A 27,844-nucleotide genomic window follows, 5' to 3' on the forward strand; every position below is an offset into this window, starting at 1 on the left:
ATGAGATGGGTGAGTTTGAAGTCCTGGCTGTTCATAACCAGGGGAGCAGACCATGGCAAGTCCCTCTGAGTCCCTGTTCCTCAACTTCCTCATCTGGGAAGCAACAGGTCAAAGTCCCAAAGCCTCGGCCCACAGAGGTGAGACCGCTAAGTGGACACAAGGCAGGGATCTGTTATTCATAGTTTCTAGATGGAATCGTTTTGCACCCTCCCCCTAACAGGTGCAGGCTACCTGGGAAACCCCTTGTCCCACCCACTCCTTTCAGGGACTCCTAGCCCCAAGCTGTGCAGCTCTTAAAACCAGCCCATCTGTTTGAGGGGTTTCGCAGGCAGCTGGGAAGGGCCCCCAGCCGCCCCCAACTCCTTCCAAATCAGTGGAGTCAGAAAACCCAGTTCTAAGGCAGCCTTGGGCCGTGATGTCTGCGCCGGAGATGTCTGTTCCCAGAGCTCCACGGGGAGGAGGGCTCTGGGAACCAGATCCCGAAACTCCCATGGGCGTGAGACCAGAAACCCAAACCCTGGCCCCCCACCCCGCCCCCCAAGCCACCTTCCGGAAAAAATAAACTATTTCCTGCAAGCAGCTCCGAAACAAAGTCTGTGAGTGAGCTGTGACACATGTTACATAAATAGAAGCCGCAGAGGGGAAAAGCCTGTTTTCTCTTTCATTATTTATCACTCTCTAACCATCTCCAGCTGGGTGAGTAAACAGGCGCATTGGCCCATAATGAGGAACAGACTGCTGCCGTGGGGCTGCCGGAGGGGCGCGGGGGGGAGCGTGAGAGTGTGTGTGCATGGGTCCGTCTGTCTGTCTGTCTGTCGGCCCCAGAGAAGGAAGAGTGGGAGTCTGCGATGGAGACGGCTTGGGGTGGGGGGGCGCCTGGTCCCAGCAAGCGCGTCTCCACCTGGCACCCTGGCTGGGGTGGGGCTAGGTGCCCAGCCGGCTGCCGCCTCCCTACCCTGAGGGTGGCTTGGGGATCGGGTGTGCTGGATGCAGTCAGAAGGGGAGAGACGGCGTGGGTGGGAGAGGATGTGAAAGGTACGAGCCAAGTGTGAGGCCTCGAAGGTGCGGGTCTCGGAGCATGACCCCTGCGGGGTGGCCTCTGCCGGGGTGGGCGGGCCTGTGAAGGAGGGACTGTAAGACGGAGGCTGAAGGAAAGTGTGTGCCTGTGAGTGTGTGTACGGGTGTGTGTGTGTGTGTGTGTGATCCTGGTGGCATACGTGGGGGGTGTGATTTTTGTGACTGTAAGAAAGTGTGAACATGTGTCTGTGTGACTTTGAGAGCGTATACATCTGTGTGTCACTCTGGGGGTATGACACGTACATGGGAGATTTTATGGCCATAAGGGGTTGTTATGTGTCAAATTGTATTTCCCTCCAAAAAATACATTGACGTCCTAACCCCCGCCCCAGAGCCTCAGAATATAAACTTGCTTGGAAACAGGGTCGGTGCAGAGGGAAGCGGTTCAGATAAGGTCAGACTCAAGTCAGGTGGCCCCTCACGCAATAACTAGAAACCTGATCAAAAGGCGTCCAGGTAGGTGGTCTCGTCGTGGCTCAGCGGGTTAAGAATCCGACCAGGATTCATGAGGACGCGGATTCGATCCCTGGTCTCACTCAGTAGGTTAAGGATCTGGTGTTGCCGTGAGCCAGAGTGTAGGTCGCAGACACGGCTCGGATCCCACGTTGCTGTGACTGTGACGTAGGCCAGCACTTGTAGCTCCGATTCGACCCCTGGGAACCTCATGTGCCTCTGGCCCTAAAGAGAAAAGAAAACACAGAAGCACATGTCCACGTGCAGATGGAGGCAGAGAACTGAAGTGATGCATAGATCAGCCAAGGAAGGCCGGAGCTGCCAGAAACTGGCAAGAAGCGAAGAAAGGGAGTTCCCTTTGTGGTTTAGTGGTTCCATGAGGATATGGGTTCGATCCCTGGCCTCGCTCAGTGGGTTAAGGATCTGACGTGGCTGTGAGCCGTGGTGTAGGTCGCAGACTTGGCTTGGATCCAGTGTTGCTGTGGCTCTGGCGTTGGCAAGAGGCTGTAGCTCCAGTTTGATCGCTAGCCTGGGAACCTCCATATGCCCCAAGAGCGGCCCTAAAAAGACAAAAAAAAAAAAAAAAAGGAGGCAAAGAAGGATCCCCCACCACAGGTCTCAGACAGGACCTTAGCTTTGGACTTACAACTTCCAAAACTGAGAGACGAGAACAAAGGTCTGTTGTTTTCCGCCATCCAGGGTACAGCACTTTGTTACAGCAACACCAAGAAACTAGTACTGGTGTGTATGAGTGTGTGGCGTGAGCCTGGGAGTGTGAAAATAAGTGTGGGAAACCGGAGGAGTGTGTGTGTGTGTGCGCGCCTGTGAGATCTTGGCAGTGAAGCTCTGTATGGGTGTGACCGTCTGCCTACAGGAGTGTGCAAATCCATGTCTGAGACCCATGGATGTGTGTGTCTGTGTACCAGCGAGCACACACTTGCTATGTATCGTCATCTTGGGAAGATCCCAACAAGCATCCTTCACTTCTGGCTGCCTCTGCACATTCCCAGATTCTTCCCTGACCTTGGGCCGCCCCGTCTGAGGCCAGGTCAGCCCTAGAGGAGGGCTGAGAGGGTCCTGCTGAGAGATGGCTGCCCACGGCCGTCCCCCACCCTGAGGTCACCCCAGCATCAAAGTTTAAACCCCACCCTGGCCTGCATGACCTGGAGTGCTCTTCTGGGACTGCGTTGAGGCCAGGCCTCGAGGCTGGAGGCAGTAAGGTGAGGGGTCAGACTCCTTATTTGTGCTCTGAGCATTCTTGCCTGAAGCCAAATTTCTCTCTAGCTCAGGGTTACCGAGCCGGTATCACCTGTCCTGCTCGGGAAGTTAGAAGGGAGACAGACTTAAGCCCAGAGATTTGTAAAACAGAACTGGGTTCCTGAGCACCTTTGTGGATCACGTCCACCCCCGTGGACCGCCGGATGTCACAGGGCCCTCTGGAGACCCAGCCTCTGGGGCTGTGTACAGACCAGCATATATTCCTGCTGGCCCAGCCTCTGCTCCCGCACCAGGAGGTACCACGCCATCTCAGTTGTCACACAACAAAGCACTTGTCCCAAGGCCATGTCTTAGAATCCTCAAAGGTAGCCTAGAGCAGCCTTGCTGGGAAAGCTCAGACACATCACCCCTCTTTGAGCCCCAGTTTGCTCTCTGTAAAAAGGTTACAGCCACCTTTGCCCTGCCTATGTTATAGGGGTGGCGTCAGCATCAGGTGGCCTAATGGCCTGAACTTGTCTTATAAAGAAAGGTCTTAGGAGTTCCCCTTGTGGCTCAGTGGGTTCAGAACCTGACACATGTTCCTGAGGATGCAGGTTCGATCCCTGGCCTCCCTCAGTGAGTTAAGGATCCAGCCTGGCTGCCAGCTGTGGCATAGGTCACAGATGTGTCTTGGATCCCATGTCGCAGTGGCAGTGGTGTAGGCCAGCAGCTGCAGCTCCCTTTTAACTGCTAGGCCAGGACTTTCCATATGCCCCAGGTGTCACCATGAAAAGAAAAAAAAAAAAAAAAGAGTAAGAGAGAGAACAAGGAATGTCTTAAAAAACACCCTCATGGCCAGACTCTATGAATGGTGCACTACAAAGGTAGCCCCATATTCAAGGACCTACAGTACCCATATGGTCTCCACCATCAGAGTGGTCTGCCATCTCTTTCTCCATCTTCCCACAGCCTCTTAGCTTGATAATGATTTGATTTAATTCAGGGGAGGGGTCTGCAAACTGTGGTCCCTGGACTGAATCCTGACTGTTTTAGTCTAGTCTGTGAACTAAGACTAATTTTTATAGATGAACATTTGCCATCAATCTGATGGTAAGGAGCCTTTATTTTGAAGGCTACTTAAGCAAAACATTATCCCTCCTCCCACCAAAAATGTCCCCTTCTTCTCATTAAAAGACCTTTTATTACAAAAAAAAAAATGTATTCAGCTATTATTGTAATTGTAATTCCATCAATAAGAATTGTGTGGAAATTTCTTTGCCTTCTTGTTATGAAGTTCACTACATAAATAACCTCAATTTTGCCTCTGCCCCCAAAGCCTAAGATATCTACTGTCTGTTCCTTTACCAAAAAAAGTTTGGAGTTCCCTTTGTGGCTCAGGAGAAACAAAACTGACTAGCATCCATGTGGACGCAGGTTCAACCCCTCACCTCGCTCAGTGGGTTAAGGATCCGTGGCTGCCGTGAGCTATAGTGTGAGTTGCAGACGGGGCTCAGATCTGGCATTGCTGTGGCTGTGGCCAGAAGCTGCAGCTCTGATTCAATCCCTAGCCTGGGAACCTCCATATGCTGCAGGTGTGGCCCTGAAATGACCAAAAAAATTTTGCTAGTCTCTGTCTCCACTCCTGAACTCTGCCATTACAGAAATAAGCTGGCCATGGAGTGCCAGCCATGCAAGTAGAACCCTCTAAGCCCTTGGATATTTGATTGGTTTCTAGAGGGGCAAGGAAATCCCCAGACAGGTCCCAACAAGCCAGCATTTTCTTGAACAGTTCATTGCACTGAACTGAGCAGGATGTGAGTCTGAAGCTATGGGACTCCTTCCAAGGACTCTGAGAATGAAGCCCACCCAGGGTAAGGCAGGATTAGCAATGCAGAGAACCTAACGGCATCATTTTTTTAAGCCCCTGGATCACACTTCACCTGCAGCAAGCCCTGCTCCTTGTGTTTCAGTTCACACGGGTCAATCTATTCCTCTTGGGTTTTTTGTTTGTTTGTTTGTTTGTTTTTTGTCTTTATAGGGCCACACCCATGGCATATGGAGGTTCCGAGGCTAGGGGTCTAATCGGAGCTGAGCCACCGGCTTACACCACAGCCATAGCAATGCCAGATCCTTAACCCACTGAGCGAGGCCAGGGATCGAACCCGCAACCTCATGGTTCCTAGTTGGATTCGTTTCCCCTGTGCCATGACAGGAACTCCCCTATTGTTATTTAAGCCTGTTTGCTGTGAAGTTTCTGATGCTTGCACCAATACAAGAGCACAGCAGAAGAGTGTCTAATCCAGCTCGGAGCATTCAAGGAAAACCTCCAAGAGGAGGTGTCATCTAAGCTACGGCTTAGAGTCAGCTGGGAAAGCACGGGGAAGGAAAGGTCTTCCAAGCAGAGGGCACAGCCGGAGAGGAAAGAGCCTAGTGTATGCCAGAAGACTGACGTGGCCGAGCTGGGAGTGGCCACTGAAGATTCAAGAAAGGACACCTTGTGCGTGTTGCACCAGATGGAGGTGCTTAAAATTGGCCCCGAGGGACTGGGTCTTGAACAAGGTATGACAAGTTCAAGTTGGCACTATAGATTGAATCCTTTGACCACTGTGGCGGATGGACCCAAAGGAGGTGGGGAGGGGATCAGGTTAGAAGTGGGAGTCAGTTAGGAGGCTACTGGACTATCCCAGGTAGAAGAGGGTCTAGGAGTTCCCACTGTGGCTCAGGGAAATGCATCTGACTAGTTTTCATGAGGACGCAGGTTCAATCCCCGGCCTTGCTCAGTGGGTTAAGGATCTGGTGTTGCGGTGAGCTGTGGTGTAGGTCGGAGAGGCAGCTGGGATCTGGTGGTGTTGTGGCTGTGGCGCAGGCCGGCAGCTGCAGCTCCAATTCCACCCCTAGCCTGGGAACCTCCATATGCTGCAGGTGTGGCCCTAAAAAGACAAAAAAAAAAAAAGAAGAGGGTGCAGCCAATGGCAGTTGGAGTGGGGGTGGAGAGGAAGGAATGACTCTAAGAAATACTTTGGAAGCCACATCCCTAGGACATGGTGACTGACTGGATGTGAAAAGGAAGCATGCGGGGGAACCAAAGGCTGAGTCCTCGTTTCCAGAGTGACTGAGTTGATCGCGATGCCACCACTGGGGAGAAAATGCAGATGTGGGCACGACCTTGGATAGAGATGATGACTGGGGTCCGGGGTGTGCAGGGTTTGCCATCACTGCAGGCTCCTGGACATGGCAGGGGGAGTGAGGTCCAAGGCAGTGACCATGCTTGGAGTCACCAACCCACAGATGGGAGTTAAACCCATGAGCGAACACAGGATTGATTGTCCAAGAGGACGCGTAGCTTGAGAACCATGGGCCAAGGCTGACGCTTTGAGAACACCAAACTTTTATTTTTATTTATTTATTTATTTATTTATTTATTTATTTATTTATTTTGTCTTTTTGCCATTTCTTGGGCCGCTCCCTCGGCATATGGAGGTTCCCAGGCTAGGGGTCGAATTGGAGCTGTAGCCACCGGCCTTCGCCAGAGCCACAGCAACTCGGGATCCGAGCCGTGTCTGTGACCTACACCACAGCTCACGGCAGCGCCGGATCCTTAACCCTCTGAGCAAGGGCAGGGATCAAACCCACTGAGCAAGGCCAGGGATCATAGTTCCTAGTCGGATTCGTTAACCACTGAGCCAAGACAGGAACTCCAAGAACACGAAGCTTTTAAGAAGGGACAGGGAGATGACACAAAGCCGCAAAGGCACATGGAAAAGAGAAGGAGAAGGAGGGCAGCGTGTGGCAGGTGCTGGCGTTCTGCCCACTTCTCTCGGCACTTACCTCCAAATGGAGAAGGCTGCTTACTGCCAACACCTGCTCTTTGCCTGAGGGTTTTCTTTCTTTTTTCTTTCTTTTTTTTTTTTTTCCTAGCCATGGAAACACCCTTGGCTCAGGCTCAAGACAAGCCAGAAGCGCTGGAGAGTTACTGTGTCTGAAAGCAGCCCTCCACCGATGGCAAAGAAGGAGTTGCTGGATAAATACCCCAGCTTCTGGCCCCGTAGTATGGACACCTCGAGGCATGTCTCAAACATCTTCCTGGGTTTCCGAGTGGGACCGTGCCCTCTCGCTCACAGTGGAGGCTAACGCTCCCAGTTGGCTTCCCACCCGCCGCTCCCCTCCCCGGCTCCCTACACCCACTCCTCCAATCCCTATGTCAGTCAGTCTCCCGAGAACGGAAATTAAGACAAAGGTGTTGTGAAAACCAAACAAGTAGAAAATTGCAAGATGTTCTTGCCGCGTAAATTTTTTTTCCTTCTCGATTGCACCCGTGCCATATGGACGTTCCCAGGCCAGGGATCAAATCCGAGCTGTGGCTGCAACCTATGCCACAGCTTCGGCAAACACCAGATCCTTAACCCACTGCACCAGGCTGGGGATCGAACCCATGCCTCCCACAGAGACAACATTGGATTTTTAACCCACTGCGCCACAGCAGAGACTCCTCCGTGTAACTTCTATCTTTTGTGGCTCAGGTCATCCCCACGCTGGGTCCACCGCCACACTCAGAAGAGACTGGTCAGTTTCTCCTTTGGGCCTGAGGTTCCTAGCAAGGGACTTTGCAGAGACCAAGGCAAACTCCATGATCAAGAAACCCTTTCTGAGCTCTCACCCCAGTTTCTCCTCTTTTTTTTTTCTGTTTGTTTTTTTTTTCTTTTTTTCTTTTTTTCTTTTTTAAGGGCAGCACCTGCAGCATATGGAGGTTCCCAGGCTAGGGGTTGCATTGGAGCTTCAGCTGCCAGCCTACACCACAGCCACAGCAACACCATGGGATCTAAGCCACCACAGTTCATGGCAACGCCAGATCCTTAACCCACTGAGTGAGGCCAGGGATCAAACCCGCATCCTCAGGAATAGCAGTTGGATTCCTTTCCACTGTGCCACAATGGGAACTCCTTTTTAAATTTTTTTCCCCCCAATTCCCCCTCTTTTATAGGGGTTGCTGCATGCAAGGCAGTCTGATCCTTGCGTAATGCAAAGGCGTGGAATGATTCCTCAGCCCCCCGTCCACCCTCTCCTTGTGCTCCTGGCTCTCTCTTCTCTCCTTTTCCAGCACTCCAGGTAGCTTTCACTTGTTTCCATTTAACCTATGTCCAGCCGTGTAGGTGTTCTCTGTCTGTGATCCAGTGGCTCTGACCACTGGCCAGGGACCCACGGGGAGGCAGGGAGGGTGGGGTGATCTGGAAACACTCCCCACTTCCGGCCAGGGTATGCCAGACCCATGCTGTCCCTCACCTCTTACCTCTCGAGGCTGAAAACCAAAGGGAATGGCCTTGAACCAGACTCTGGGGGCAAAGGGGAACGGCCCTCAAGAAGCCATATGGTAGAGCCATGCAGTGGCCGTTCCTGTGTGTACAAGCCAGGGAGTGAATGCAGGCACTTGGCTTATGTAATTGTGAAACTGTGTGTGAGTTTCAACCTCTTGGAGCTCTGGTCCTGTCTTCTGTAAAATGAGGATAATACCAGTACCCAGGTGCCTTAGGCTGGGTTGCCCCAGAGGCAGGCCTGAGACACCAATTCCAGTACACGTGGTTGATTTCGGAGGTAAAGGAAACACTGGAGAAGAAATGGGGGAGTCGAATAAGGAAGACAAGGAAGGTATTGAAATGGGTTATCAAGTCAGCGCCTTGGATGGGCTCAGTCCTGCTGGGGAAACCCTGGTAGTGCATACCGAACATACATCTCAGAGTTCCCTTCATGGTGCAGCGGAAACGAATCTGCCTAGGAACCATGAGGTTGCAGGTTCGATCCCTGGCCTCGTTCAGTGGGTTAAGGATCTGGCACGGCTCAGATATGACGTTGCTGTGGTGTAGGCCGGCAGCTGTAGCTCTGATTGGACCCTAGCCTGGGAACCTCCATATGCCACAGGTATGGCCCTAAAAATGCAAAAAAAAAAAAAAAAAGATCCAGCCTCACTCTAGCCTTTCAGGAGCCTAGCTCCGGGGACTCCCTGCTGCCTAACGGCCATGAGAGGAAACCTTAGGGGCTGGAGAGTCAGGGTCAAGAGCAGAGGGTCAGAGAAGAGAGAAGGCCAGAGAGAAGAGGGGGTGCAGGAGAACCAGGAAGGAGGTGGGCCCCGGAATCCAGGCCAGGCATGGAGTGGACTCCAGCGACCCAGGGGGAAGGAGCCCAGGAACATATGTGAGTCCCACTCCATGGGCCCTGCCGGTCGCCACTCACAATCAGGGACTTATGAAGACTCTCTCATAGAAAACAGACAACTAACGAAGTCCTTCTGTATAGCACAGGGAGGTCCACTCGATGGTCTGTAATAGCCTATATGGAAAAAAGAAGAGATGTGTGTGTATGTACAACTGCTTTGCTTTGCTATAAACCTGAACCTAATACGACATTGTAAATCAGCTCTACGCCAATTAAAAACAAACAAAAAAAAGATTCTCTCTTCTCTCCCCTTATACCCACCCTACATCTATTCTTCTGCACGGCCTTCTCTTTGAAGACAAACACGGGGAGTTCCCATTGTGGCTCAGCACATTAAGAACTTGATATAGAGAGTTCCCGTCGTGGCGCAGTGGTTAACGAATCCAACTAGGAACCATGAGGTTGCGGGTTCGGTCCCTGCCCTTGCTCAGTGGGTTAACGATCCGGCGTTGCTGTGAGCTGTGGTGTAGGTTGCAGACGCGGCTCGGATCCCGCGTTGCTGTGGCTCTGGCGTAGGCCGGTGGCTACAGCTCCGATTCAACCCCTAGCCTGGGAACCTCCATATGCCGAGGGAGCGGCCCAAGAAATAGCAACAACAACGACAACAACAGCAACAAAAGACAAAAGACAAAAAAAAAAAAAAAAAGAACTTGATATAAGCTTCTGTGAGGAGGCAGGTTTGAGCCTGGCCACCCTCAGTGGGTTAAGGATCCAGCATTGCTGCAAGTGGCAGTGCAGGTCACAGATGCAGCTCGGATCTGGTGTTGTCATGGCTGTGGTGTAGGCTTGCAGCTGCAGCTCTGATTCGACCCCTAGCCTAGGAATTTCTATGGAAATGCTGCAGGTACAGCCATAAAAAGAAAGAAAATAATAAAATCAAACACAATAATCAAAAATGTTAGGGATCAGAGATACACTTGAAAAGTACCCAGTCTGCAGCAGATACTCCATAGGTGTTGCCATTTCCAGTGTGAGGCCACCTTGGCCTTGACTTTCCTCCATCACATCCCACCTCAGCCTCCGGGGCCAGTGGCCGAGACCCCAAAGCCCAGGCCTTCCAGATTCCCAAGGAAGGAGAGCTTCCTGTGCTGAGCACCAAGTTCTGAAGGTGTCCCCAGTGGACAGATAGAAAGGGCACGGTGATGAGAATGGCGGCCACGGCCCTATGAGAACAGGGGATGACCCCAAAGGAGGGAGGGTGCTGCCTTGTCCCATTTTCTCTCCAAGTCCCCACTTGACCCCCAGCTCTCTCCCTCCAATCACTGGAGACACAGCTACTTCATAGGTTCTACAACTTGCCCTGAGGTGTCAGACTTTTTTTTTTTTAAAACTAGGTATCAAATCATAATCAAGTCAAATCAACATGCATCTGCTGTGCCTCTCCTCTGCAAAACACATGCGGCCTGGTGCAAGAGGAAATCCCCCACATGACTAAATCATGGGCTCTGATCTTTGTCTGTTATGTAGTCAGAGAGATAGGGCATCAATGGTTAAACAGTTAACAAACAATACAATGTGTTCAAAAGTCACCAGGTGCGTAGGACGTAAAAAGGTAGCCCATGACACCTTGGAGCAGGGACAGGAGTGCTAAGGAGGAGAGGGGAAGAGGCGGAAGTGGGCTGGGGTGATGGAGAGAGAACGATTGTGGCTCCGGTCTATCAGATGCCAAGGCTGAGATCCCGCAGGAGGTGTACTCACCAGCTCTCTGCCAGACCCTCCGCCCCCTCTCTCTTCTGCAGTAGAGGAAACGGAGCTGAAGGCCTCTTGCTTCAGGATTTCAGGCTAGAAAGTGACAGAATGGGGGTTTAAATCCAAGCGGGTCTTCACAAGGAAGGAAGGGGGGGCTGGCCCTTGAAGGATGAACTGCATGAAGGGAGAAGAGGTTCTCTTCTCTGAGCCCTTTCTTGGCCTCTCCAGGCCCCCAGGGACCTCCTCCCCTCCCCCACCTCCCCTCCCCCACCCCACCCCCCGGGAATGACTGGGTTCTGCTGCAGGGGACCAGGCAGGGACAGCATCTGCCCTCTCAGCCCATCCCTCCCTGCACCTTCCTTTCTCCCTGCTCAGAAATCCCTCAACAGAGAGGGGCTCATGTCACCCAAAGACACCATGTTCTAGTTGATGGCAGATTGTCCACTGCTTGTCAGGTTATTGTTCATTTCCTGATCCTTAATGAATGATTTTCCACCAATCAGCCTGGAGTCCCAAGCCCCCACCCCGTGGACAAGGCCTGAGTCTGAGTCCCAAAAGGGAACGCAGGGAGGCCTGCAAGCATCTTTCAGGGCCCAGCACCGGGCGGCCAGCCTGGCACCGAAAGGGGCCACCAGGCCCCACCCTACCCCCACCTCCTCTCTGGGTGCCCTTCCCTCCTCCACGGCCCCTGTGGGATGGGACAGCTTCTCACACTGCATGGACCTCTACTCAGGGCAATATGGTAAACTGATTAGCCTCCTCCCCAGGGTAGGAGCCCCCCTTAAAAAGGGGAGAGTCTGGAGAGTGCCTTGAAGGTTCCTGGCACAGTTCATTAAGATATCAACCCTTAATGAAATATTTCTTTGTTTAAATCGTCATTTATCTTGGGGGAACAGGGGCCTTTGCAGCAAAGGAAAAGGCTAGCTTCCCCCCTTCCATCCCTCCCCCACCTCCACCCAGCACAGATCCTGGGTCTTTCTGAGTCAGAAAGATTGTGAATCGGGCTGGGGAGGAGCAGCTGGGAGATGGGGAGGGGAGAAGATTCCAGATGGAGGAACCATAGGGTAGGGGGGTGTCAACTTGACTGGGCAGGGAGCAAAGGAGGAGAGAGAAGCAGAAGGCCCTGGGGTGGAGGTGGGGGACCCTGCTCAGAAGAAAGCCGTGTGACTGCAATAGCCAATGACTGGCCATCAATGACCCTACTGGCTGTCTTGGGGAGGCTGGGTAAAGAAACAGGGGCGCACTGCTGAGAAGGAACACTCTCCAGCAGCCTTTTCAATTAACCTAGAGGTGCCCATAGCAAACCTGAATGAATCTCAGCAACATGAAGTTTAGTAAACACCACCACCAACAAAGAGTAAAGCAAGGAGCAGAAGGATACTTTTTATTTAAAATTTCCAGGAGTTCCCGTCGTGGCGCAGTGGTTAACGAATCCGACTAGGAACCATGAGGTTGCGGGTTCGGTCCCTGCCCTTGCTCAGTGGGTTAACGATCCGGTGTTGCCGTGAGCTGTGGTGTAGGTTGCAGACGTGGCTCGGATCCCGCATTGCTGTGGCTCTGGCGTAGGCCGGTGGCTACAGCTCCGATTCGACCCCTAGCCTGGGAACCTCCATATGCCGTGGGAGCGGCCCAAGAAATAGCAACAACAACAACAACATCATCAACAAAAATAAAAATAAAAAAAAAATTAAAAAAAAAACCAAAAAAAACTTCCTTGGGGAGGCTCCCTCCCTGCTACTGGCAAGGGAGGGATGGAGAAAGGGGGGGAGGGATATAGAAGGACCTCAGCTCTACCAGCAACAGTTAGTAGACTTTTTCCTTTTTTTGCTTTTTAAGGCCACACCAGCGGCACATGGAGGCTCTCCGGCTAGGGGTCCAATGCCGGCCACAGCCACAGCCACAGCCACAGCCACACCAAATCCAAGTTGCATCTTCAACCTATACCACAGCTCACAACCATGACAGATCCTTAACCCACTGAGCAAGGTCAGGGATCGAACCCGCAACCTCATGGTTCCTCGTCGGATTTGTTTCCACTGCGCCACAACAGGAATTCCGACTTTATCCCTTTAAGCGTAAAGGCAGATGCCCAAATCCTAATGGACACCAGCTCAATTGTCACAAAGTAAGCACACTCAGGTAACCAAATCCCAAATTCAAGCAACAGAGAACATTCCCAGGCTCCCAGGAACACCCTCGGGCCCCCTCCTAGTTACTCTCCCACCCAAAGCAGCTACTCTCTTGAGTTCCAGCACCTCAATTAGATGGACTGATGTTAGAATTTCAGAGAAGTGGAATTCCTCTCTTGTGACTGGCTTTCATGCTCAACATTCTGTTTCTGAGACGTCTCCCTGTTGCTGTGTGTGGCAATAGCTTGTTCATTCTCGTTCCCAAGTACTAGCCCGCGGGTGAGAATGTCTTGACTTCTCCACCTAGTCCACTGCTGATGGCCATTGTGAGTGATGCTGGGAAGACCATGCTAGCGTGTGTCTTTTGGGGAACACACACGCAGGCACTGCTGTGGATATATACGTAGGAGTTGAACCGCTACCTCATTCTGGTAAATTTTTATTCCTTAATTAACTAAAAAATGGTTTGGAGAAGAAGTACGATTCCAGCAGTCAGGTGAATGGAAACATAAAATATCTGGGTCTGGGTCTGGATATAGTGGGACCATGGGAATAAGAGGGCTGATTTTTTTTTTTTGGTTGGTTTTTGGTTTTGGGGGTTTTCTTAGGGCCACACCTGCAGCATATGGAAGTTTCCAGGCTAGGGGTTGAATTAGAGCTATAGCTGCTGGCCTATGCCACAGCCACAGCAACACGGGATCTGAGCCACGTCTGTGACCTACATCACGGCTCTTGGCAACAGTGGAGCCTTAACCCACTGAGTGAGGCCAGGGATCGAACCTGCATCTTCATGGATACTTGTTGGATTAGTTTCCGCTGCACCACAACGGGAACTCCAAGGGGACTGATGTTTTTGGACACACCATACCCCCATGTGCCAGGCCCAATGCTTAGACCAAGCTCACCTACTAGCCCACTTCATCCCTACAACAGGGAGGCAGATGGCCCTGTGAAAGAGCATCTCTTTGAAGCAAGACCTGGAAGTGGGTCCTTGCTTGCTGCATGACCTGGGGCAAGTTGCCTGACCTCTCCGAGCTTGAATGCCTCACTGTAAAAAGAGCCACCGCGCCTGGGGGTGATGCAGCTGAACAGCCTGTGAACCAAGTGTCTGGCACACAGCAGGCCCTTAATTAAAGTATCAACTGCAGATGTATGATGTGGTTTTATGAGGTCAGTATTCTCGTTTTTAGGTGAGGAAATGGGGCTCACAAAACCAAAAATGAGTGTTCGTGGAAAGTACTCGATGCACAGGTCATGGAGCTAGATGCTTCGTCTGTGCTTTTTCATGCTACCTTCCCAACCTTCTTAGGAGGCTTCTCCCAGTGTGGACCAGGAGACTGAGGCTTGCCCAGATCCCATAGCTGGTGACAGACGGTGAAGTGCACCCCCAGGTTGCCTCACTCCAGCCCCTATGTTCTTAACTACAGCCCCTCTTGTCGTGCCAGGCCATGGGCCCTGGTTCTTGCCACAGCACAGCCTCTGGCCCTGTACCCTTTGAAGGAGCAAGGATGGAAAGAGGACCCTCCTGCCTTTCCCAGCTCAGGAGACAAGGGCTACTCCTTTGCATCTTTTTCTGGAGCTCTGGCATCAGAAGGAAGGGCTTCGGATTGGCTGCTTTGATTGGGGGTGTGTGTTCTATATCTTTCTTTGGGGAGGGCTTGTTTCCTGATGAAAATGTCCAGGAGGTAAGGACCAGACAGGATCTTTTGCCTCCCTTGGGCTCCCCACTGTGACTCCCAGGGTGCTGGGAACAGACCTGGCTTGGAGATGAGGGTAAACTGAAATGAAAGCCAAAGCATGTCCCAGGGAAATCCCTTTGGGTAACTGAGCCCACGTGGGAGGTGTGTAGGCTGCTGCAGTAAGATGATGGGGAAGGATGTGGTGGGCATGACAGCCAGAGGGGAGCTGAAGAAGCCCCATGGAGGTCCCCTCATTCCTTCTTTTGCACTGAAAAAAGTCTCTAGTTCTCACCCCACTGAAAGCCTCTGCAGGAAGGATGGGATGGAGGCCTGAGGGGCATGGCCATGGCCCAGCTGGGGTTACACAAGGACCTGCCAACTGCAGTCCAGGCCCAGGCCTGTCCATATACCCTGACTCCCACCAGAGCTGACCCTCCATAGAAAACAAATCAAGGAGTTCCCGCTGTGGCTCAGCAGGTTAAGAACCTGACTAGCATCTATGAGGATGCGGGTTCAATCCCTGGCCTCACTCAGCGGGTTAAGGATCCGGTGTTGCCATGAGCTGTGGTGTAGGTCGAAGATGCTGCTCGGATCCTGTGTTTCTGTGGCTGTAGTGTAGGCCGGCAGCTTGCAGCTCAGATTTGACCCCTAGCCTGGGAACTTCCATATGCCACTGGTGTGCCCCTAAAAAGTAAAAAAAGAAAAGAAAGAAAGAAGAAGATAAATCAAGTCACACCACCAAAGGCTTCCTTGCTCCCAAACTGTACTCCTCAGGTAACCCACGAGCAGCTGGAGCTGCTTTAAAAGTCTCACTGAAGCGGCTCTGGTTGGAATCCTGTTTCATCACTTACAAGCCGAGGAAGCCTAGACAGGTGACTTAATCTTTTTGTAAAATGGAGGTAATAGTACTCACTACTCATAGGGTTATTGGGAAGGTAATAGTACTCACTACTCATAGGGTTATTGGGAGGTAATAGTACTCGCTACTCACAGGGTTATTGGGAAGTACTATTGGAGGTAATAGTACTCGCTACTCATAGGGTTAAATGAGTCCTATGACTGAACTGTAAGGATTCAAACCTTAGCTGTGGTTATTTTATCCTTACGGCTTCTGTTATTGTTCCACTGGAAAGGACACTGTGGCATCCACATAAATGGCACTTAGAGTCCTTCTCCCAACAATTTCACACCTCGTGACCTGAAAGGCTCCAGCAGAACCCAACCATGCCTTGTCACACCTGCCCTATGCAGAGCAAATACATAGGATCTGGACCCCGGCACTGACGTCACAGCTACTTCTGGCTGTTTGCACCCACAGAAAAGGGAAGGAATGCTTGATGGAAAATCCAAGAGGGGAGCCTCCTCTCCTTTTCTTCCAAGTCCCATTGCAGACTTTCTCTTCCAAGAAATCCTCTCTCCCCAGGCAACAGCCCTGGCATAGCCTAAGTTCTGATTCCTGAAGCACCCCCAGCTCACGTGCCACAGAAGCATCCTGTCTGCCATCTCCACCTGCCTCTGGTGATTTGGGTCCGGAGAGCCTCTGGAGTCAATGTCTTCCCGCCCTCCTCTCACAGCTGGGTCCTGCCCTGATCGTGGGCAGTCCTTGACAACCCCCGAGGTGCTCCTCACCTCTCCCCACCGCAACACACAGAGCCAGACCAGAGACGTTTGCGGGATGGAAGGCAGAGAGAGGATTTTATTCAGGTTTCCACGGGTCTCTGAGTGGGGCGCCGGCTGGTAGCACAGCCCTCCCCCTCGGATCTGGGGCCTTTCCTCATCCGGACTTCCCCCTCCCAGGCCAGATGCACATCTTTGCCACCGCCGCCGCAATCCCTCCGGTCCCTCCCCCCACTGTCCCCCGCCCTCAGGCAAAAGATGTTGAGTTTTGTTTACAATCTAATTTGTCCGGATAATTGCTTCTACTTTGCACTTCGCTTTGCCCGCGTGGATCCGGCTTTGGGCCTTCCCCCCCCCCCCACTGGTTCGAAGAGCATTTTATGGGAAATTCCCCTTCCGGAGAGGGAGGCGGCGGCGCACCCGGGGTGACCGTTCACAAAGCCCAGAAGGAACCTCCCCACTTCCCCCGCCCGGGGTTCAAAAGCCCACCCCCAGCCCCACGCAGTGGGGCACCGGAGGGAGAGGAGGAAGGACGGCGGCTCCGGGCTCTGGTCCCCGTCCCCCCACCCATAGCCACTCCCCGCGCCTGGCGCAGCCCGCCGGGAACCAATGAACCGTGTGGGAGCAGGGCTTGGCCGTACCTCCAGACTCCAGAGAAAGGCTGGGGTTTGCAAAACGCGCCCTGGGCTTCACCAGGCTAGGGTGAATCCCTGGAATCTCTCCGCCTCCCCCACTTTCACAGGTCCGCAACCCTGCGTCTTCTCCCCAGATCCCCACTCTTCTTTCCCTAAAGTTTGGTCCACGTGGTCTCCTCTCGGTCAGGGCTGGGCGCCCGACAGGGAAAAAGTTGATGCACCTGCTTTAGGCGAATTATGGTAGCGCTAGAAGTTGGTCTCCCCTCCCTCCGCCGCTCGCTCGCTCTCTCCTCCCTCCCTCTCCGCGCGCTCCCTCCTTCCCCTTCTCTCCTCCTCCCCCGCCCTCTCCCGCCCCGCCCGCGCGTCGCCCGCTCGCAGCCACTCGCTGCCCGGGCTCAGTCGCAGCCCCTCGGAGTCCGGAGCCGGCCGCCCCTGCGGACCGGACGGTGCGGCCGGCGGCCGGGACGGAGCCCCCAGCCCGCGAGGAGGGTGCGGCGCAGGCGGCGGCGGCGCCGCGGGGAGGAGCCCGGGCCGGAACCAGGGCTGGGCCGGGGGCGGGGACGCCGGGGTCCCGGAGCTCGGGCGCCGGAGCGAGCGAACTAGCGTCGCGGGAGGATCGGGAAGAAGGAGCACAGCCGGAGCGAGCTGAGCTGCCCCCAAAGTGCGATGCCCCGGCGGGGCTAGGGCGCGCGGCGGCCGGCCGGCGCGGCGCGGAGGGAGGACGCCCCGGAGCTGCGCGGCGCCGGGCGGCGCGGAGGGGCAGCCCCAGCGGGCGGCGGCGGCGGGCCCGGGCGGCGACCCGAGCGAGCCCCATGCCCCGCGCGGGCTGACGGGCCGGAGCCCGCACGGAGCGGCCGGGCCGGACAGGTAGGTGGCGGGCCGAGCCCTGGGGACGCGGGTGGGGGCTGGGCCGGCGACCAGACCAACTCCCTCGCTCGCGCACTCTCTCGCCCGCTCACTGGCTCACTTTGTGTTTGCAAACTGCCCGCCGGAGAAGCGCCGGGCGCCGGGAGGAGCCGGGCCCAGGCCGGCGCACTTTGTTCCAGCCGGGGCCGGCTGCAGCGCCCTGACCCGGCGCAGCCGCGACACCTCGCCCCTGGCCCCGGGCCCCCGAGGCCCGGAGCTGCCTGGGGAACAGGTGGGGGTTACGGCGCGGCGGCGCGCGGCGGCGGCGGCGGGGGGGGGCAGTTGAGGTCGGCCGGGGTGGGGGGGCTGGAAAAGCTACTGAGGCCCGCCCTCCCCCCAAGAATCTGGGCCCCGCCCCCTCCTGGCCTGCCCGCGGGGAATGGGGTGTTTGGGGGCGCGACACCAGCCCCCAGGCCCCGAGTCAGACAAAGAGTACTTCCCGGTCCGGACTTTCCTGAGCCGGGGAGGGAAGTGGTGAAGTGGGCTCCCCCAAACCCAGTCTGTCTAGGACTCCCCAAGACGCGCCGGAGGCAGATGGGGCGGGGGGGGGGCGTGGGGGACCGCGCTGCTACCCGCTGCGTCGCCTTGGATGGGGAGGGCACTCGTTTTGCTGCGGTCTCATCCCGCAGGTTCGGGGCCAGTCAGCGCCTTTCCCCCATCACTCGGTCAGCTCGGAGATAGAGGGAAAACTTCTTGAGGACTTGAAAGCGTTTGGAAACGGCCCCTTGTGATTTCGTGCTGGAGGGTGGGGGCTGACCCGGCTGATATCCTTATTCACCCCGTTTGGGGAGAGCCTTGCCTCACCGCGTAGCGGGTAAAGAGAGGGCGGCAGCAGGGCTCGGAGGCCGCCTGGGAAGAGTGTCTCTGAGCGACCAAGCAGGACGCCCCCTCAGACTGCTGACCGTGGCATCTCCCCTGGACTGACCCCCCAGACACCTCTCTTTGACCGGTGGTCACCCCTGTGGCGCCCCAGCCTCGCGCTCCCCATCAACGCCAAACTAACTCGAGCTGAGCCCGGCTACAGCCAGAGGCACTAGAATGCGGGACGCCCTGAGCGACCTGGGATCCCGGCCTCCCGGGCAAAGGACCGTGTGATTTCGCGGGAGGCGGATTCTGAGTTAGAGGCCATAACGTCTGTGGATTCCTTCTCTCCAACTGGGGCGACCTTCTGAACCCATCGGCATCCCACCCGGACTCTGTAGTTGGGGGAAAGAGGATAGGGGAACGCAGAAACCCTGAGCCCAGAGAACACCCGGCTCGTCCCTTTGCACTGCCGGCCTCTCTTGCCAACCCTGCCTGGCCTTTTACGCTTCACTCCAGCGCCTGGGGTTTAAGGCATCTGGAGATCACCGCGTGTCTGGGATCCCAGCACCAGTTTCCCGGCTGGTTGACCTCCGAGGGGTCCACCAGGTGGGATGGCCCGAGGAGGAAACCCGAGTCTAAAACTGTCATCCCAGTGGTTGCTGCGAAAGCCCAGGAACATTTTGGCCAAAGCGGGTTTTTCACTTGAACTTTAGCATCTTTATCTGGTTTTAAAGCATGGGCCTGGATGGTCCCAGCGTGAACTATGTCGGGTCTGGGATTGAGGCAACCGGAGTGCAGTTTGAAAGGCAGCTAGGATTGCAGCTGGGAGCTCACCTGGGTGCCCCCTTCTCCCACCCAGAAAGAAGTGGAATCAACTCTACCTTGGGAGGGTCTGACTGGTTAGTTCCACGCTGGGTAATGGAGACAGACCTCCATTGGCGAACCTAAGAAGCTCGCTTTCCGACGGGTACTGGGACTGAACCCTCCTGGCCCCTGACCCTCCTGGTGAGCCAGCGGTGGGGGAAGGGGCCAAAGGTCTGACTGGCTGGCTGGGCGCCAGCTGCCCTAAGGAGAGCCACCCACCTCAGACGGCCCCCTTGCCCCAGACAACCCCTGGCCAACCTGGCAGAAAACCGCCGCATGGGAGGAGAAGCTGGCAGGCTTGTTTTGTTTTTGTTTTTGAGAAACTTTGTCTTGCCCGGTTCTGGTCTCTTTGTCACCTGGCAGGTTGGAGGGAGGGCCCTGGGACTGGGCCGTGGGCACCCGGACAGCTTGCTCACCCTGGCACCCTTGGATCTGAGCCTCTCAAAAGCAAGGCTGTGTCTTGTGGGGCTCCCCATCAGGTGTCACTCCCCCTTTGGGGGTGGGGCATGGTGGCATGGGGAGGAAGTGGCGCTGAGGGTGCTTCCGTCCCCCCACCCCAACTCAGGACCTATGTAAGACCTGAATCGCTCTTCCTGGATCCCGTCCCATCACCCACCATCACCTTACCCTGGTCCCAGCCTTGGCACTATGCTGGGGGAGACCATGGGGACCTTTTCTCCTGGCACTAAAGCGCTGCCCCCCCTGGGGGGGGGTTCTGTCTTTCTCCCAATCCTGAGCAGGTTTCTCAGGAGTTATGGAATCAGGGCACCCCTGAGCCCTGGGGAGGGAAATGCCTAACACCAGTACTGGCGACTGTCGGGGAGGGCAGGGCAAGTTGGACCCAACTTGCAAAAGGACCTGTCCCTTTCTGTGTAGGTGCCCTTCGCACACCTGGGCACCCATACGCCACCCCCCTTCCTCTGCCTTGGGCCAGAAACTTCCTTTCTGGCTGCTGGCAGGTAGGTCCCTTCTTGCCAGGAATGCGCGTATCCTGCTGGGCCCCTACTCCAAACACACCCCTTCCTTAGGGGCAGGAAAGCAGGGGGAATGGGGGGTTGGTTCCTTTAATCCATTAATTCCCCAAATGTTTGCTGAGCTCCTACTCTGTCTGGGCAAGTCCCAGGCTGGGCACTGGAGTGCCCACGCGGTAAAGGCCGGGATCTGCATATTGTCAGGGTACGAAACTGCGAAACTGCTAGCTATCGCTTCAGAGAGAGGAGGGTCCAGAGAGCGAGCTGGGCGTCTGTTTAGGAGGAGAACTGGGAGGTGCAAGGCCGGAAGGGGGCTCTCCCGAGAAGAGGCTTCCCCGATAGGCCACACCTGGTGTGGCTGCAGCCTCCTTCCCTACATCCGAGCCCTTGGCTGCCCTGCGGGCTTGGTGGCTTTTCCATCGCTCCAGCTGGACTGCAAGCCCCTCCATGCTCATCCGAAGCGGGCACAACGTCTCTCCTTTTCTAATAACCCAATCCGTGCCAAGGAATGATTTCTTCCACGCAAGGAGCTCAGCCCAATTTCCCTTCAAACTCTCCCAGCTTCCCAGATCAAGGCAGGTCGGGCGCTGTTTTTGACAGGATTCTGAGGCTCCAGTGGCTGAAATGGCTTCCTCTGACTTGCTTCCAGAACTCTGGAACCCTGGGCAAGGAACTCGGGCCTCCGCAGGGCAAAACCCAGGTCACGGGGGAAGTGGCTTTGGAACTTGCCAGTGGTGATGGGACTCTGGGGGACTTAGTTAAGCTCTTTCGAGCCTCAGTTGTCTTATATGTAAAGCAGGTCATTAATAGCCTTTTAGAGCCCGTTTGGGAGCGGAATGGGAGAAATGTGAGGTAAAGAAATGTAAATGTGAAGAATCTAACCCAGTGCCTGGCACAGGGGTGTGCTGGCTAAGGGGTGGCTTTTATTATTAGATTCCCGGCACTGCCCGGCTACCTGCTGGACTGGATGCTGGAAATGCGTATTAATCTCCATGTTGGGGTTTAGAAGATGAAGCAACTCGTGTGAGGTCCTACAGTTAGTCAGGGTAGAGCTAGGTCTAAAATGTGAGACTTTTTGAACTTGCTGTGTAACCAGTAGGGCTTGAGCCTCTGCTGTGGGGACGGGAGGAAGGGGGGTGGGTAGGAAGGCCTGCCTCTCCCCCTCCCTCCTTCACCAGCTCAGGCCTGGGTGGCCCCTTAGCACTCCAGTGAGAAGGCTGGCTTTCCCCTTCCTGTCTTCCCTTTGAGGGAGGGTCTGGGCTCACACCTTGGCCTTTCCCACCTGCACCTGACCTTGGAAGGTCCAGTCACCACCCCCCTTCCCTCCAGCATCGTGGAGACAGATAGGAGGGGTAACAGGGGAGGAGAAATGGCTGGTACCACCTTTCTCCAAAAAAAAAAAGGAGACTTCTACTGTTTGGAACCCTGGCTTACACCACCTTTTGGAAGACACACTTGGCAGCCAGTCTCTGATCAATTTGGGACGTAGACCTGGATGGAAGATCTGGAAGAAGCAAAAAGAAACTTCCTCTGAGTGTGAAGTGAAGTTGCTTGCTCTCTTTTCTGTGTTGCCTTCCCTGTGTGCTCCGTGGACACGCGCACCTTTGCTCCCGGCCGCTTCTGCTGAGCTGGGATCACAGTAGGAACCCTGCCAATGCTTGGTGGGCCCTGTGCAGAGCCTGCCTGAGCTGGAAATCCAGAGATCCCAGCACAGAAGGTGCCCAGTGGGCAGGGCCTTAGAGTCAAATCTTCTGGTGCCTCATAGGAGCGAACGCTCCAGGCTCGGGCCAGGCTGATGCTCTTCCTTCTCTTGATCCTTGTCCCAGGATGACTCCTTCCCAGCTGGCTGTCCCCTGGCCATAGCAATGCAGCCTGTTCCCCCCCATCCCAGCAGCACTGCTCACCTCCCCAGGCCCCATCCTCCTCCCAGCTGGAGCCAACCAGGCTGGGACCTGAGGATGCGTGGGGTCACTGGTGGTACAGGAACCGGGGGAAAGGGTGTTTCCTCTCCCATTTGGAGTTTCTGATGGCACCTGACCTGGGCTACGGTGTGAATGTGGAGATGGTAGCTTTCCCTTACACAGGAACAAAGTGGAGTGTGTAGATTAGTGACCCTCTGTGATTGTTCAAGGCAGGCAGGGTCACAGGTGGAAGTTACCCAGAATTCCCACTGGCAGCAGAGCGACAAATGATGGCCACTGGAGGATTGCGGCATGGAGACCCAGACTCCTCTCCGTTCCACACGCATTGTGGCACCATCGCTGTGTGCAGTGGCCCACAGGCGTCTAGGTGAAGAGGTTTATTAAAAGGTGGCTTGCTTGCAGCTTGGAAAATCCGCAATGGAGCGAGTGCCCCAGTCGAATCAGATCCCAGTGCTCCTCAGCTGGGATAAGAGGCCCACGCTGGCCCCGGGAGGTGTCCGGAGGGCTGAGCTGTGTGAAGGGAAACTGGCTGGCGGCCGATGAAGGGGCTTCTGGTCTTGTTTCTTCAACCGGGTGGGCTCCCTTGACTTCAGTTCTCTAGCTCTGGAGCCCCCGCTCCAGAAGACCCAGGCTGCAAGAAGTTCTTCCAAAAGAGGATGGCATAGTCTCCTCCTTTCTCTCCTTCAGGGGGATCTTTGGGCAGATGTGGGTGTATCTCTCCCTGAGAGAAAAAGGGCTCACTGCTGGGAGAAGCTGGGGGAGAGATGAGAGGATTCGCAGGAGCCTGAGGGAGTGGCGGCTGCTCTAAGTGCTTGGGTGCGAAGCTTCCGCATCTCTGGGTCGGAGCCCAAGGCCCTTGCAGAAGTTGACATGCTGAGGCTGCCAGGTTGGTCCCTTGGAAGAATCCTTCCTTTAGGATGCCTCCAGGGTCCCCAGGAGAGCCAGGGCGCCTGGTCCTCCCACCCCAGTTGAGTGCACTCATTCCGCGTTGCTAGCGTTTCCCTGAGCTTCCGAGAGCGCAAAAGCGCGAGATGCAGGGAGCTCCTTGATCAAGTGCCCCGTGTCTGCGGCCGTCGCTGGGAGCGTCGAGAAGATGCTGGAGGTTTGGGGGTCCAGGGAACTTTGGAAGAGGAGGCGAGTGGCCTCCGCCTTTTAGCCACAGGGAGGGTCTCCCACACCCCTGTGTGCTAACCTCCTTGAGCTTGGGGACGACTTCCTTGGTCTGGGTGTCAGGTCTGGGACTCACCCATAAGGGGTACCCGTAAGCCTACTGCCACCAGCTTCCTCCCCCCTCTGCGCCCTTAGGCACGACAGTCCTTTCTCTGGGCCCTCGGGTTTCCTACGTGTGTAGTTGGTAAGGAAGCACCCCCACTCCCCTCCTCCTGGCCCCTCCTTCCCTGAGCAGCAGATTGGGTGGTTGGGTGAGAAGAGACCGGCCCTCTTTGTTCCACCGCATGGGAGCCCACTGCACCCACGGGTCCTGCCCGAAAGGGGCGCTGTGGAGTGCGGGGCAGGGGACCCTCCGGCCCTGGGAAGTCTCCTCCTCCCCAATTAGACAAGGAGTCTGATTAAAGGGGGCGCTGCCCACCCCCTCCTGCCCGATCCCCATCGACAAGGTTTCCCTTCATCAGAATCTCACATCCTCCAGAAATTAATTTGATGCCTCTTGTTATCAATTAATTGAATCTCCTTGGGAGAGAGAGCTCAGCAAGGCGGGCTGTAGCTTGGCCCTTGTGCGCTGCCGTTCTGCCCTCCCCCTCACACCGGGACAGCTCACCCCCTCCCCATTTCTCTTTTCTGCCTTGCTTTAAATTTCCCTTATTTTTTAAAATAAAATCACTGCTATGGGCCCTTTAGCCCAGTTTGGCTTGGATGGATACCCATGGGCTGGGCACTACCTAGGGTTCACCCGGCTGAGCTGTGGGGGAGGGGCAGTTCTCCCCAAGGCCCTGTTTGACCCCTCCCTAAGTCAGCAAAGCCTCACCTTTTGGGAATTTGGCCTTGACCCTGACACTGTGTTGCAGGGATTGCTGATGAGAAACTTGGAGAGGAGGGCTGGGGGACAGAGTCACACACACACAGCCTCGTTGGGGAAGCGGGGCACTGAAGGACCAGGCTAGAGACCTGTCAATCACCAGGATTTTGTACTTGTGAAAGTTCTGTCTTTTTTAGAAGAGGCATTTAGGATCTGTTGCCTTCATCAGGGCTAAGCCGTTCAGTGTAGGGGCAGAGGGTGCAGTTCCTAGCTGTGTGCCTCCTAGCTGCCCAGTGGCTGGGTCAGACATTTGTAGGAACAAGCCCTCAGCATTTCCAAAGAACACTTGGAAGCCCAGACTCTGCCTTCTGCATAGAAGATGAAGGAGGAATGTTCTAGAAAACATCCCAATCTGGGAACAGATCATGGCAGGTACTGTGTAGAACGAGGTGGTGTGCAGACCCTGATGGAGGAACCGTGCTCTGCCATTTCACCTACCTCCTGGTTCTTGTTTGTCGGGTAAGGGCTCCAGGCCCAGAGAGGTGATCTAACTTATCCAGGGTCACACAGCTTGACCGGAACCTGTCTCTCTGGAATGCTGGCCATAAGGGCTGAGGTCACACATGGGCTAACTTCACCCCTTACGTGTTTTGTTGGCCCACGCAAAGTTTATTACAAGGGTAAATGTCACAGAAATAGCCCCATTTGGCTTCTTTTGAAAAACCCAAACCCTGTCAAACACTAAGCCTGCATTTCCGTGTGGAAAAGATAGTCTGGGATTGAATACCCTCCACTTCTCCCTGGGCCTCGTCAGGGACCCGCCCAGCCCCCCCCCCCCCCCCAGGGCATTTTTGGTTAGCAGCTTTGTCCTGACCTCTGTTCTAGGAAGAGCTAGGAGGGGCCGTGTCTGAGAGGCCCTGTGGGAGTGCAGGGAAGACCTTTAAGGACACCCTGACCCAAATCCACTTCTCACCCGGCTGCTTAAGAACTGATGGTGGTAGATGCTTTTCTTCCTGCCTTCTTTTTACCATGGCGGGAATGATGGGGTCTTGTGTCTTGAGGGGCTCTGTTCCAAGCTGAAACCAGCCCATCCATCCCTGCCCAGGTGAGCCCCTGTAAGAAAGTCATCACCTTCTTACCTGCCCCCTCCCCCACAACTTATGTCCTTTTGGGGGGCAAGCGGAGACGTTCTTCCAAGGATAGGACCACAGATGGGGACTAGAGAAGCACTGGACAGAAGTCACCTTTCTTGGAACAGGGAGAGGAATGTGAAAAGATGCCGAATCTTGCACATTGGAATATGGATGTGTTTTTTGGATCCCCTGGAGCCAGTACCCAAGATCCTGTGAATGCCATCCGTCAATCATCAGGGGAGACAAAAGGAGGGGCCAGGACCTGTCCCAGGCAGGCCAGCCAGAGCAGCCAGAGTCCCCGGGTTGGGCCAGACCACAGGTCTGGCCCAGGTGGGCTGGAGCCCTTCCTGTGCCCATGGGAGCCCCTTGGTGCCAAGGGGACTACCAGAAGCAGGCTCCAGATGGCCACTCAGGCCCTAGGTGGGTGCCCCACCCCTTAACCAGCGGGCCCCCCACGAAAGACGGCACTATTTAATTAGCCATCTCTGATTAACCAAACTTGGCATTCGGCTCCTCTTGCCCTCATCTTTCCCAGCTCCGAATCAATGGCTTTGATATGCTAATTAGGGAGTAATTTAATTTCAAAAGGCCGCAATTAACAAGGGTGTTGTGGACATGCTGTAGTTAAGCGGAGTAATCTAATTTGCATTAGTAACAAGCAGGGACTAATTAGAAGCTTAATTAGACACTTAGATGGCTCTTATGTTTACTTTCTTAATGAGATGGAGTGGGATCTTTGGTTGGCTTTCTTTTTTCCTTTTTTTTTTTTCTTCTTCTTATTGTTAATTCTTCCTTTTGGTCATGATACTTGGGAGGAGTATTGAGGGAGGCCACCTTGCTAGGGCCTGGTGGGAACATTTGGGGGCGGGAGCCAGTGAGCAGTGGCCTGGGGCACAGTGACAGTGGTGGAGAAAGATTCAGATTCTAGGAAAGTTCCAGCATGACCGCCCTCGGGGCCTTGTCACCTCTGAGATGGGACTTGAGGGAAGAGCCCCCGTTTAGGAGTCAGAAGAGCTATAGGGTTTCAGTTTGGCTCAGCCTCCTAGCAGCCAAGTGGCCTTGTCACATCCCTAAGCATCTTCAAAGTGTGGTTCCTTCATCTGTCAGAGAGTAAGTGCCAGGTTGTGTGGGACAGGGTGTGGGGAAGGACTTTCAGAGACTGTGAGTGGAATGATGGTTATTAAAATACAGTCACAAATTGTGTGCCCAGGTTTCGCTTCCTTAAGACCCCAACTCAGAAGTCACCTCCTACAGGAAGCCTTCCGGGAGCCACTCCCTCTAGGCACCCATAGCCAGTTCCCCCAGCTCCCCCCAGTATCTACTTAACATGACACTTATAAAGTTGTGTGTGTTGTGTGTAGAGGGTCTCAAGGTTCACAACCCCTGCTGTACTTGAAGTTTAGAATTCATTCTTCCTTTCTCTCTTTCTTTCTTTTTCTTTTTGCTTTTTAGGGCTGTACCCGAGGCATATGGAGGTTCCCAGGCTAGGGATCAAATCGAAACTGCATCTGCTGGCCTGCGCCACAGCTCATGGCAATGCCGGATCCCCGACCCACTTAGCGAGGCCAGGGATTGAACCCGCATCCTATGGATACTAGTCAGATTCGTTTCCACTGAGCCACAATGGAAACTCCAAAGTTTAGAATGCTTGGAAAAGCTTTTAAAATTATCCATGCCTGGCTTCCACTCCGCAGAGAATCTAATGGAATGGATCCTGGGTGGAGCCTATAGGTATGGGTTTTTTTTAATGCTTGTGTTTGTGTCTCTTGTTCTCTACCGAACTATAAGCCCCCTGCCTCCCAAAGCAAGGGTCATATTTGAGTCCCTTTGTGTGCCCAAATGCCAGCCCCAACTGTGCTCAGCAGCAGTTGCAGGCAAAGGCCCATCACCCAGCTACACGCTGTGTTAACTCACCCAGGGTCGGTAGTGTTGGCCTCTGAATGTCTTATGCGGGATCTGAGAATCTTCTGGAAAAGGAGCTGAGGGGAATGGAGGAAGAGCGCTAATAAAAAATCGAGGGGCTTGGAATATGAGTGCCTTGCTGAAGGTAGGGCAAAAGTGATACAAATTTTATGGACCTCAATTAGGGAATAAATGTATCCAGAGGCTTAAAAGTACGCAGTTCCCCCGAACTTGTATCCTAGGCAAACGTCAGATGTGGCGCATATTCTGTTCACATGAGGGTGTTTATTGCAGTGTCGTAGTGAAAAAATAGGCAGTGGTTTGGATGTCCAACTCTAGGGGATTTTCTAAGTAAATTCTGGAACATACAGCCCATTCAGACAACTCTGACCACTAAAAACTGCAGCTTAAAATATTTGATGTGTGGAAATGGTTATGATAGTAAGTGGCGAGTCGGAAAACAGGAAAATTCAAACCACGTACAGATGAGGAACCTAATTTCGTGTTTTAATGTGTATGTGGCTAAAGAGAGTGAAAATGGACGGGGCTAGAATGGGTGGCTAGCTCTCTGGGTGGTAGACTCACAGGTACTATTCATTTTTTTTTTTTTTTCTTCACAAGTTTCTACCAAGAGGTCTTACTTTCATGATTGGAAAAATAGAGTTATTTGAAACCAGGTGTGGG

General features: G+C 54.4%; 1 protein-coding gene and 1 long non-coding RNA gene across 5 annotated transcripts in view; both read left to right on the forward strand.

Annotated features, from left to right (window-relative positions):
• The first annotated feature begins 589 nt into the window (after window positions 1-589).
• Window positions 590-6,998, forward strand: LOC125135572 (uncharacterized). Its single transcript, XR_007137000.1, has 3 exons — window positions 590-696; window positions 4,963-5,286; window positions 6,646-6,998. It is a non-coding gene; the product is annotated as an uncharacterized LOC125135572 (long non-coding RNA).
• Window positions 6,999-17,412: 10,414 nt separating this feature from the next.
• Window positions 17,413-27,844, forward strand: part of FOXP4 (forkhead box P4) — a 51,024-nt gene continuing 40,592 nt past the window's right edge. For 3 of the 4 annotated variants that reach the window (XM_047797400.1, XM_047797403.1, XM_047797404.1), the window contains exon 1: window positions 17,413-17,550. The gene's annotated coding sequence lies outside the window, so the exon portion shown is untranslated. The remainder of the gene's footprint in view (window positions 17,551-27,844) is intronic. The other variant, XM_047797405.1, reaches the window with a different exon arrangement.

This window comes from Phacochoerus africanus, chromosome 9, assembly GCF_016906955.1.
Source record: "Phacochoerus africanus isolate WHEZ1 chromosome 9, ROS_Pafr_v1, whole genome shotgun sequence".
Taxonomy (NCBI): domain Eukaryota; kingdom Metazoa; phylum Chordata; class Mammalia; order Artiodactyla; family Suidae; genus Phacochoerus; species Phacochoerus africanus.